General features: G+C 52.2%; 1 long non-coding RNA gene across 1 annotated transcript; it reads left to right on the top strand.

The window, feature by feature from the left end:
* The first annotated feature begins 3,809 nt into the window (after nt 1–3,809).
* LOC135302217 (uncharacterized) lies at nt 3,810–7,530 on the top strand. Its single transcript, XR_010363914.1, has 5 exons — nt 3,810–3,939; nt 5,680–5,751; nt 5,839–5,943; nt 6,384–6,491; nt 7,142–7,530. It is a non-coding gene; the product is annotated as an uncharacterized LOC135302217 (long non-coding RNA).
* Nucleotides 7,531–8,744: the final 1,214 nt, after the last annotated feature.

Genomic DNA, 8,744 nt, shown 5'->3' with positions numbered 1-8,744 from the left:
TAACTTTTTAAGCAAACCATATAACTGATCATCAGAAACTTCTTTCAGCAGAGATCCTTCTGCTCTTTCCACCACACCTGCAACGTAAATTGAATCCGTTACTAAATTAAAAGGAAATGTGAATTTTGAAAAGACCCGTACAACTGCTGCTAACTCTGTAATCTGTGCAGAACCATCTACTTCCTCAATATCTGATTCCCATTTTTTTGTCTCTGAATTTTGCCAAGCAATCACAGACCTTTTAGACTTCCCAGAACCGTCTGTAAAAAATGTGATTGCCTCGAGGCGTGCATTACTTCTTAAAGGCTTATGAATTAATTTTAAAGATGAACTTAATAGCTCATGTTTGGGACAATTGACTGACATTTTTCCTGCAAAATTTTCCAAAGCAAATTGCATGACTTCTGAATTTTGAATTAACCATTCTAAATAGATGGATGTGACAGGCAGGAAGATTTCTGCAAAATCTTTTCCTGCAAGGGAAAGCATTCAAGATCTAGCCTTGATAATCAATTGTGAAATAATTTCAGGGCAAGTTGTTATAGTTTTACCCAATTGACGCGATAGGAAAACCCACTCTAAGATTATCAGATGGTCCTTCTTCTCTAGATCCCAATGGAATATTAAACCATGAAGCTGTGGACTCTCTCCTAAAACTGCAAACAAAAAAGACAGGTTAGGATTATGATGAGCCTGATGTGACTGGATGGCTCTCATCACTTTGTCTTAAAGCATTTTGAGCTTCTTTGTAGAATTCTCGCGGTGAGTTTAAGGCTGTGTCTCCTCTCAACAAATCTGCCAGAGGAGCCAAGTCCTGATTTGAAAGGCCTAGTAGTGGACGAAGCCAGTTCAGAGTCCCTACCGGCTGCTGCACTTCATTCCATGTCTTTGGATTTGTCCTCAGCTGGAGTGGCTGCGGGGTTACCGTTTGTTCTGTCATCCTGTATCCTAAATATTTCCAGGGAGGAAGTGTCTGTATTTTTTCCTTTGCTACAGCGAGTCCTGCTTTCTCCACTGCTGAGATGACCTGATCTGTTGTCTCCTGCATTGATGCTTGGTCCTTGGCTGCTACTAAAATATCTTCCATGTAATGTAATATGAGAGAATTTGGATATTGTGCACGAACTGAGGAAAGTATTTTTGCAACATACCACTGGCATATACTCGGGGAATTTCTCATTCCTTCTGGTAGAGAAAGCCAATGATATCTTTTCAAGGGTGCTTGCTGATTTATGGATGGGATGGAAAATGCAAATCTTGGTGCATCATCTGGATGCAAGGGAATATTGAAAAAACAGTCTTTTAAATCAATAACACTTAACTTCCAATCTTTTGGAATCATAACAGGAGAGGGTAAACCTGGTTATAAAGAACCCATTTCTTGAATCACTTCATTAACTTTTCTGAGATCCTGCAACAACCTCCATTTCCCACTGTTTGGCTTTTTGATTACATAAACTGGGGTGTTCCAGGGACTAGTAGTTGGAGTTAAGTGACCTTTGTTTAACTGTTCCTGTACCAACTGCTCTAAAGCAGCAAGTTTCTCTTTGGGTAAGGGCCACTGGCTGACCCAGACGGGTGTATTAGATGTCCATGTCAGTTTTAAAGTGTTATGTCCATCAACAGCTTTTGTTAAAATCCAGTTTCTAACCTCAGACCCCATTGCGACAAAATGCCCCGGCCCCAAAGAACAAAATCAGCTCCTACAATGAATGGTCTTGTGGTGGCAACACGACCTGCAGGCCCCTCAAATGTGCCTGAGTGGGAGCTTCGAGAGCTCTCACAGTGACACCAATAGCTGCCAGCTGAGCCAGCGCAGGCACCGTGGCCCAGTCCTGTGGCCATTCCGGTGTCAGATGCCGTCTGCTCCGGGATCTGTCAGGCCACTGAGGGTGATGGCTGCCCGAGGGGCTGCAGCACACAGGTGAGCTGAGGCCGCCCGCGGCTGATGAGCCTGGTCCAGGCCATGGCAGCTGTGCTGTTCTGGGACTCTGGTAGGAGGAAAGCTTGTGCTGTGGTCAGTCCTTTGGGTAAAAAGCATGGAGGGTCTGGACACAAAGCTAACGCTGTAATTTCCTGTGAACAGGTGACAGACAGCACAGCTGGAATGACATAAAAACCTTCTGCATGGGATCTGCTCACTCCCACGATGAGGAACTGACGTGGTTGTGGTTCAGGCCCCAGCTGTCCTGTGGGCACTGTGTGAGCAATGGCATTGGTCAGCACCACTGGCTGGGCTGGGGACAGCTCCAGTCTGGTACCTGGGGACATTGTGGTCGGCAGTCCTGCACAGACGTGCTGCAGCTCTGACCGTGGTGGCCTGTGGTGCTCTCTGCCCCTGGTGCAGGGTTCCTGTGTCATGGCAGCCACTGCCCCGTGCCGGGCTGCACATTTCCCGGCAGATGGCACGGACAGCCCTGTGCTGGGTGACAGCTGTTAGCACGTGACAGAAACCTCTGCATCCACTGTTTCTGGGCAGTGGCCTTCTGCGGGCCCCAGGACATCCCCTTTGAAATGACCTCTCTGGCCACACGAATGGCACGTGTCCCTTGGAGTCTGCTGGTTTTCAATTGCACCTCTGAATGCTCTTAGAGCCTCTGCTAGGGCTTGTGTTTGCATTTCTGCTGCTTTTTCCTGCTGCTTTGGGGTGTTTTCCTGAGCTGCTGTGATGGCACTGGCCAGCACCTCTGCCTGCATGGCTGCTGCAGGCTCAGGGGTGCCCAGGCGGTTCAAGCATCCACGAGCTGGGTCAGGCTGGGCTCAGGACCCTGTGGCAATGCACCTAATACTTTTTTGCAGCTCGTGTTTGCATTAGAAATTGCGAGCCATCTTAATAACTCTTGTCTGGCTCGGTCTATTGGAATCTGCTTTTCCAATGCTATTTTCAAACAGTCCAAAATCTTAATATAAGGCTCATCTATTCTGTGTTTTATTTCTGTGAAATCTAGTTCTGGTTTGTTGCCATCATGAACCTGTAACAAAGCTGTTTTTGCTGCTTCTTTGATATCCTGTAATACTTGTTTATTGAGAGTTCGGGCTTGTGTTTGAGGATCTGTATGAGCTCCTCAACCTGAGAGCTGATCTATAGTCAAATTTGCAGTAGCTGGAGTTCCTGCATAACCTCTCAAAAGGTCATTTAACAAACGTTTCCATGCCAGTTCCCACTGAGAAAATTCCATTAAGGACAGCAGGGATGTGCAAAGCTGCTTTAAATCGTGTGGAGTAAATACATTTGCTGTAAAGGTGGCTTGTAAAAGACTTCTGAAATATGCAGAATCACTACCATACAAACGAGAGGCTTTGCAAATCTCTTTTAACTCAGCAAAACTGATCTGCTGCCAGCTCCCTCTCGGTGCAGGACCTGCTGTGCACCTCACAGGAAAAACTTTTAACTTTGATGCAATTCCCCACTCTCCTTCCTGAACTGCATCCTTTCTTATCCTCTGCCAGGTATCTGTGACAACTTCTGTGTTAAACTCTTCCTTAGATTATTTGGAATTACATTGTGGAGCATAAGAATAATTTGTTTTTTGTTCCGGCAAGGTGTCGGATATGGGCGCCGCCATCTTGGACAGGGTGACTTCCGGGGCACCACTTCCGGTTCCCACGCTCGGCAGGGAGGGGGCGTGCCCTCCCGGGCTGCGGGCGGGGAGCAGGGGCGGGGACACCACCCAGGCTCCGCCCATAAAAGGGGCGTGTCCCTGCTCTGATGGGCAGGAGCTCAGGGAGGAGCCACCCAGGGACTGCTGGGAGCCCGGGGAGGAGGGCGAGCCACGCCCACGAAGGGCGGGGCTGGGCCGGGGCCATCATGGCGTCTGCCATGAGCTCCTCTGTTCTCAGAGTGGGCACAATCGGCTCAGCTTTTTTCCATTGTACTGCCAAAATTCACCGATTTTGAGCACCAAAGGGAGCTTTTCAGAGGGAATACAGAGGACTTAGGTGTGGCAGGGATTGTGAAAGATGTGGTTTGCAGAGGAGCCTGGCCAGGGCTGGTCTGCTCCCCTCTCTCCCAGGACGGGGGTGGGGAAGGGGGAGGGCAGCTGGCCTGGCCACCTCCCGGCCGCTCCTCCGGGGTTTCTGGTTCTCGACTGGGATAAGGGAAGGCTTCTGGGTCCCCTCAGAACTCCTCTTTCTCCTCTCCTCCCGGTCCTGCTGTTGCTGCCTGCATTCTGCCCTGTCCCTGATCTTTGCTTGCTTGTGTGCATTCTTTGCTTGCTTTGCACTTTCCATTGTTACAAATTTTAAGACTGTCCTGAATATTGGACGCAGCTTTAAGTTGGACTTCTTATTCTTTTCCATGTTATGTAATTTCAGTCCAACCGAATCCCAGAAGTCTGGATCGAGTTTCTGAGACATGTCTGAGTTTGGGAACTCTGTTAAGACCCATTTTACAAGCTTTTTAAGCTGTTTCTTGTCAAACTGAATATCTTGAATTTCTAACTTATAATTGAAATATGAAAAAAAATCCTGCTCAGCTAAAGACAACCGATTTCCCATGGTGGCACTCACCAGAGTTTTCCAGTTGTCCTTCTTGGTATGAAATTCTTCCCAGGTCCTGGGTCACAACAGTGACAAATCAGCTGAGCTGAGCGGCAGAGTCCTCTGAGGCTGCGGTGCTGCTCCAGTCCCATCTCTGATTACAGCCTCCTCTTCACCAGTATGAGGCTTTGATTCGAGATTCCCTCTCAATCTCAAATGCCTTCTTCTGGGTTTTCTATTTTAAAGGGACAAAAAACTCAGGTGCAGGCCTGCTCCCTCAAAAACACAAATACCAAGGAAAAATGTCCTATTTTGATTGAGGTAATCAAAAAATCCCTAGACCATCTTCCTCAATAGGAGAAATACTGTCCGGGCGCCACGTGCTGGGTTCTTTTTTCTGGGGCCAGGTGTTATAAACCTTCAAAAAGGGAACCCAGCACACCCAAGGATAGCTCAGCTATTACCTTTGGAGGCAAATAATGAGCAGGATGGCTTCTGCTGCAGTGTTAGAAACAAAAAAGGTTTAATAAAAGGCAAAATAACAAACAGAAAAATCCGATCGAGGTACAGCAGTCTGCCACTGGTATAAACACCTTCACCAAAGCCCTTTGGTTCTTTTGTCCTCCCCTTTTCTACCTGATGGGTCAGGCGGGACTTTTTGGCTTCTATCCAGTTAGGTGACCCAGAGTTTTTACTGAAGCCTCTGGGGTCCTTTGAGGTGGCTTGTCACCTGATCGTTGGGAGAAACTTCTGGGCTTCTTTCCTTTTTTGGGGGATAAAGGTTAGCTTTGCCACTCTGTAATTAGGGGGGCACTCTCCTACATTCCTACATCCAGGGATGTTTCACAGGGCCTGAAAAGAGTCTGGAGTGTGACCAGGAGCCAGCCCAGAGCTCCCCAGGCTGCTGTGCAGCTTTGGCCTTATCCATTCACATCCGACTCCCACAAACTTACCTGAGCCCCTTGCAGTGCCCAGTTCCCTGAGGCAGAAGGGGACTCCAGCACACCATGGAAATGGGTCTGATCTCTGCTCCCTTCTAGATGAGGTGTCTGGGAAGGCTTCTCCATTAGCTTGGCTGCATAAAGTGTTGGTCCTATCTGAGCCACCATCAGGTATGTTCTCAGTGTGCCACCAAGGAATAATTGTTGTGAACCTGGCAGGAATCAGGTGACAGAAGTTTCTGTGGCTCTTGTGTTCCAGGTGTGTCTGCAGGGAGGACTTGTCTAGCTGCTTTGCTGATTCCTACACAAAAGCCCAGCTCCCATGGCAGGGGTGAGTAGTGTGTCCCTGATGACCCCACAGGCTGAGCCCTGCTTTTGTGGGATCCGTTCCTGGGAAATGGAACTCTGTTGCTCTAAGGTCCTCCGAGGAGAAAGAACAAAGCTACAGGACACCAGAAACCCCATGAGCCATCCAAAAACATGAGGCAAATGCTGAAAGAATTGCTGCAGGGAGGAGGACAAGGTGGGTGCATTTCCCTCATGCTTCCCCTGGGAGTCAGCAGCCGGGGGCTTTGGCTGCACATCTGGACACGCCGTGCCAGGCACAGTGGGAAGGGATCCATGGCAGCCTCGCTGCCCCGCTGCTGCTTTCACGCCCTGCAGGGCTGCTTCCCAGCCTGGCCTGGCGGCAGCTTCTGCCCAGCCTCTGCAGGAAGGCATTTGGCATCAGCTGACAGGGAGCCCAAACTGCACCACGGGCCAGAGATCCCCTGAAATTTCATAGTCTCCAGGATGATCACTAAGGGCGGGTGTTATCATGAAAGTGGACCCTGGCCTACCCAGAAAATTGTGTGGATTCCTGATCCTTAACCATGACTTTCACAAGTACTGGCTGCTGAAGATGCCACCTCCCTAGTGGGGAACAGCCCCACCTGATCCAGCCGTCCCTCTTCCTTTCTCCAGAAGTGGATGGAGAGGCTGGGCAGAAGGCGGCGATTACCGGAGGAAGCAGTGGTTCTGTGCCAGACTCTGCTGTAGGACTGGAGGCGATGCCAGGCACAGGCCCAGGAGGTAATTGCTGTGCCTCTGGGCCTGAGCCCTGCTGAGGCTTGAGCTGCTCTCTCTGCTGCCTGGAAGTGAGGGAACAACCCAGGGGAATTATCGCGAGCAGGCTCAGGGCACTCGGGTCCTGAGCAGTCCTGCTGGGGTCCCTGTGTGGGAGACACTTCCTGAAACCTGGGAGTGACTGCACGGGGTGCCCATGGTGGGGAAAGGACAGAGGGGCAGAGCAAGGCTCCAGCGTGTCCTGAGAGGGCCTGGCTGGGTCCCCTTGGGCTGTGGGAGCTGTTCCGTGGGCAGATGGAGGAAGGGCGGCTGGGAGGACAGGCAGGAGGGAGTTTCCGAGGGATACTTGCAGCACTGCCTGCTGCAGTTCTCCCCAGGGATTCAAGGAGCATTTTCCTTGTGCGACTGAGAGAACCCCTACGGGCCCTGGGCTGCTCCAGGCACCTCTCCAGGGATGTTGCACAGGGTCTGCAAAGAGGATAGGGATTGACCATGAGCCTGCCCAGAGCTCCCCAGGCCCCTGAGCAGCTTTGGCCTTGTCCATTCACATCTGGCTCCCATGGCCTTACCTGACCTACATGCAGTGCCCAGTTCCCTGAGGCAGAAGGGGATCCCAGCACATCATGGAAATGGTTCTGATCTTTGCAAACTTCTAGGTTGGGATCAAGACATGGATTATCTGGGAAACCTGCTGGATTATGGCTTGAGACTCATGGGAAATCCTGGAGGCAAGTGCTCAATGTACCTTTCCTGAGAGAATACATAGTGACCAGGTGGCAAGAGCTCATACATTTGCCCTTTCACTTAAGATCATCTGAAGGTTGATGGAATATGGAAAATTTGTTCTGCTCCCTTCTGGAGCCCTGAGGGATCCCACAGGATCACTGTTAGTGGGAGGAAGGAGCATTTAGCTGTCCATCTTCCTCCCGTGTGCAATGCCCATGTGTCCTTCCATGTGCTCTGTGCAGACACAGAGAAGAGCAGAGAGGGAAGTGGCCGGGCCCAGGGCTGTGCCCCGGGGCTGAGCCTTGTGGGCAGCCTGAGGATCTCCTGCAGTGCTACAGGAGCTCTTCTGTCCTGCCTTTCTTTGCAGCTGAACCTGCTGGTGAAGGTGGTGCAGCTTCCCAAGCCACGTCCAGGACTGAGGCTCTGGGAGATGCTGAGGGTAGGTCAAGGCCTTTCCCCTGGGAGAGCTTCCAGCTCAGAGCCCAAAGCTGGGCCAGGGGGGCATCGCTGCAGGTGCCAGCACAGAACCATGCACGTGTGTGCCCTCGCCCTGCGCGATCCCCTCCCTGCTCCTGTGGCTCAGGCATGGCAGCGGTTTGGAAACAGGGGAGCCCTGTCCCTGCCATGAAAGCCAAGACATTTTCTGAAACCTATCCCCATGTTTAACACGCATGACATCCTGAAGATGCCGGCACCCAAATCAGGAAGTCTTCAATCTAATCCAACTGTCCTTTTTCCTGTCTGAAGTGATGGGCCAAACATCTGTGCAGAAGGAGGCACATCCTGGAGGAAGCATTTCCCCATGGGTAGCCCCTGCTGCAGGAAGGAAGGCGATGCCAGACACGGGCACAGGCACAGCAGGTAATTGCTGTCCCGGGCTCAGCCCTGGCCAGGGCTGTGTGGCAGCAGCTCTTCCCCCAGGGCCTGCCCTTGCCCAGCCTGGCAGCAGCCAAAGCTGGAGGCGCCTGGGCTTCCAGGCCTCTGGAACTCGTTCAGAGCCCCGGGGAAACGGGACTGGTGCAGCAACGTCCCTCGCGCTGCAGCTGCTGCGGAGCTGGCCCTGAGTGCCCAGAGGCCCAAGGCACAGGAGCAGCCCCGAGCGGGAGCCCTGCCGCCAGCCCAGGGCCAGAGCCAGCCCTGGCTCCCGAGTGAGCAGGGGCTGCGCTGGGTCCTGACAGGGCCTGAGCCTGTCCCCTGGGGCTGGGGGAGCTGTCACGGGGCAGGGAGGGCCAGGGCTGGCAGTGGCTGCTCAGGGATGGCTTTGGCCCGTGTCCCTGGCAGCAGCCACTGCCCAAGCAGCTGCGCTGCCACCGGGCTCTCCTCCCGGCCTGCTGGGCTTTGTTGGCTGGCACAGCCTGTGCCAAGGGCCGGCAAGGTGCCTGCAGGCCCCAGCTCTGGGGGAAACAGAGAACGTCCTGCCCATATCCACCGCGCTGCCAGCTCAGCAGTGCAGCACAGCACGGGCTCACGCTCCCCATTGCTCCCTCAGATGCAGCTGGCACCACAACACGTCTTCCCCATGCCCAGGAAGGC

The sequence above is a fragment of the Passer domesticus genome, chromosome 6 (genome assembly GCF_036417665.1).
Source record: "Passer domesticus isolate bPasDom1 chromosome 6, bPasDom1.hap1, whole genome shotgun sequence".
In the NCBI taxonomy this organism is placed as follows: domain Eukaryota; kingdom Metazoa; phylum Chordata; class Aves; order Passeriformes; family Passeridae; genus Passer; species Passer domesticus.
Note: the sequence above shows the minus strand (reverse complement) of the source record. Positions and strands in the feature narration are given on the sequence as shown.